The following is a 3,845-nucleotide window of genomic DNA, read 5'->3' as shown; positions in this document are numbered from 1 at the left end:
TAAAAGAAAGCGTCGACTTTCGCTGGCCTGTGCACATATCTTCTTTGGCTGTGATGCTCCCACAACACGGTTCATTGCCTGCATTGTGGCGACGTAGCGCGCAGCAAATAATTATCTGCACGTCACTGTAGCTGTTCGTAAGGCGTCGATGCGCCGTGGTGGACGACGATCCTGAGCAGTGCGTAGTGTTTTCCACCGACAACGTATCGCAGCTGTCGTTTGAGAAGGCTGCTCTGTCATCGGTGATGTATCGGAGCCGCAGTGTCGCATCCATGGTCAGCGGTCAGCGCAAACACGCCCAGTGCGATGGCATTTCTTCATCACAAGCACGGCACACTAAAGAATTGCAACACCTTCCTGCGTTCGAAGTCTCATTTCCTAACTGCACACAAGAGCCCTCACTCGCCAAAATGCGATTGCTGCGCTGTCGTCACAATATCCATCGGCGATCGCTGTTAGCTCCGCAGCAGAGGCAATTGGCAAGAACATTGCAGTGAACATCACACTCAAATTCTGCATACATGCACACGGAGGCACCTTCACTGGGTAAGAAGTGACAAGCGATGAATTGTGTCGCTGGGCAGCACGCTCTTCTTCGCAATGCATCGCGGAGACTTCGCGCACGCAGATAAACTGACGAATTTTCACTGTGCTGCGTAACTGCGGACCCTACAATACCTCACAGCCAATTTGCAACGACAGCCGTTGCTCCCGTCTCTATGGCTAGAGTGTCGTTTCAGCCAGTAAAGCGGTGACCTTAATAGCCGCCTCAGTGAAGCACCTGTGATGAACAGCCATGCCGCAGCGCTGCGTTGTCATTCCCCTAATAGACAGGGAATGGATAGATCATTGTCATGACTGACTTTATCGAACATAACACTACAGCGCCCCTGCAGCGCTCACGGTATGGACTCCCTCGTGTGTGCTACCCTCTTGAATGTATCTGCTTGTAAGCTTACTTCTCACTGTCGCCACTCGCGGCAAAAAAGTGCAAAATTTAATAATGCGCTCAATCTGCCTTTGTCATCACAAATTTATGCATTCAAAACAAAAAACCGATACATTAAGAAATAAAATGTTCGTTATTTATTTGTTGTACTTTAAAGTATTCGATTGAGGGAAAGTGCAAGTGCAAGAATGCACAGCATGTGCCCTGTTGGCATTCGACGGAGGATAAAAAGATAATGCCCGACAGAGCAGTGGCGTAGCGAGAAATTTTGTTCGGGGGGGGGGCTCAGGTTGCAGCGCGGCCTCCTGCTTATAGAAGTTGTCGAGGGATCAAATACATGAATAATAACTGCATTGCCAATGCCATTGTATATTAGATGCTGCAAACGAATTATTGAACGCTACGCACTGTCAAGTAAAATATGTATTTTTTCATAAAAGAATATATTCGGATGTCCTAAAAATTCTGGCAGAAATAACTGATATCAATGCGGCCGCGTTTATTTTTTTGTCTATTTAATAAGGACAGAAAATGTCACACAGACATTAGAACTATATCAGTTCGAAACCAGCAAAGCAGTGTATACAGCTGATATGAAGAACGTAGAGGCCATGAAATGAATAAGTTGAGGACAAATATTTTGATGAATCTTCGTCATTCAAGAACCTTGTTTACATTTTTGAACATATGCAACGGCCAGGAAAACAACCTCAATGACGCTGTCCGTCGTTACAATAGATTGCGCAGGAGCAGCTGTTACCGGTCGTGTGTTGTAATTACACCGAGATTATACTCGCAGCAGTGAGTACAAATAAAAAGTAGGAGAGAGAGAGAGAGAGAGAAGGCATAAGGGAAAGGCAGGGAGGTTAACTATGCTGAGCCCGGTAGGCTACCCTGCACGCGGGAAGGGGGAGAAGGGATTGAAAGAGAAGGAAGAGAGAAGTTCACAGTTCACACGTTGCACATTTAAAGTTAAGCGTTCATCGCTGAGTTTCGTCACAGGCGGTCATACAGGCTTGCGCATTTCAAAAAACACAGCAGCACCTTTGTAGCCCTGCACACAGCAGACGCACGAGGCCACGCGCCCAAGATCGTTTCCTCCGTAAAAGGCCTGTCGTCTAAGTGCCCCAAAGCCGTCCGAAGGGCAATCCTCTCACCTTCCTATCTGTGGAAGTCACATAAAAGTAGGAGTTCTGCAAAATATACGTTAGAAATGCGAAGATAGAATGGAATATACAAATGCAAAGATACAACTCGCTAAAGGGCAAAAACGAGTCGCTGGAAACAAAGTTCACTGCTTCTATACACAACACCTCTAAACAAGATATTTAAATATAGGTCTAAGTCTCCAATTAATCTACGTATTTAAGCAAACGTCACGGTATATTATGCGTCAAACAAGACAAATAAACACGTGGCGGAGTCAGAGATAGTAAACTTTGCGTACAGAAAGACAGATGATCTAGGCTAGAACAAAACTATGATCGCAGAAACCGTGTTATGTATTCGGGCCATGCGGCGGTCGCGACAGCGCCATGTGGGTAGAATAATAGAGGAATAATGCAGAAATCAGTACGAAAATGTGTAATTTAACTGCATGCACAGCAGCAACAAATATTCTGCACCCAAAATTAAACTGGGTATTGCTTCGCTTCAAAAAAGAAGTGAAAGCAGGTAGCTAAAAAAGGAAAGGAAAAGCCAAACTAAAGCCACAGATGATGCGGCAAGTTATACTACCCAATATCCGAGTGTGTTTTTGGCAAACGCCGCTTGGGCCGGGCTTCCAATGAGCAAGGTCGGTCAAAATTGGTTATTGATGTCCTCGTAATTATCATATTCGCATGATAATTTTGATCATGATGCTAACTGCTAGAATAAATGGCTAAAATGTCTGCGGTTTTAAAAGCTAACGAACACTCATACGTTTTCATAATTACGAGATTATGGACCTGAAGGAACGGAGCTTTTTACTTGCATTGATTTTTGCTGCTTCGCTATCTAAAGGACAAACTTCTCTCGGCGGGGAAGTTGAGCGAAGCGGTCAATGACTTCGGACACGTTGATGCCGACGTCTGTGTGGGTGTATAGAAGCACCAGTCTAACCATGCGTTCCACAGACATTGTAGAGCGCAAGTAGATTTTAGTAAACTCTTGTTAAAAAATATTCTCTCTGCGCTGGCAGTGTCACTGGAAGGGTGACTAGAATCTGGGACAGTTTGTACACATTTACATAGAACCTGCAGTCGCAAAGGGAGAGGGCATCTATTCCGGTGCTAAAACCTAAACACACTCCTTCGATGTTGTTTTCATCCTTGTTTAGGTGCCTTGCACAAACAGTAGGCTGTTCGATTCCGGCGATGTCCATCGTTTCGTCAGGACGTATGGAGAAGCAGCCTGCTTTTGCAACTAGGCTTTCTTTGATAATTTCGCCACAAATTTGGATAATTTGGTTTTGTGCATCTGGGCTTAAATACGAGGCATTACTGGGGCAACTTTCCAAATGGTTCTTCAGATATGTATCTCCCCAATTAGCTCGTATGCGAAGAAGCGCTCTGAAAATACCTGTATTTTCAGCGGGGCCTATGCTTAAATCCATAGAACCACTGTCCCTGTGGCCAACGAGAGCCAGACCTTGTAGCCCGCAAAAAGAATTTCCTCAATAATAGGCCATTTCCTTTCTCCTGTTTTCTCAAATTTTATTTTGCCGGCCCTGGTCCAGCTGATCGATCACATTGGGCACGCGTCCTGAAAATGTTTGGAGAAATTTATCAGCTGCTAGCTCACAGTCACGGTAATATTTAGTATTTTCGTGCGTGTGGAAGATTGCGAACGCGTGCTTTCATTTCTGGAACGGCTTGGACACGAGGGCTCCAGTGCACGCATGTTGGTTCAAGTT

This window comes from Dermacentor silvarum, chromosome 3, assembly GCF_013339745.2.
Source record: "Dermacentor silvarum isolate Dsil-2018 chromosome 3, BIME_Dsil_1.4, whole genome shotgun sequence".
Lineage (NCBI taxonomy): Eukaryota > Metazoa > Arthropoda > Arachnida > Ixodida > Ixodidae > Dermacentor > Dermacentor silvarum.
This window is presented reverse-complemented; position numbering follows the sequence as displayed.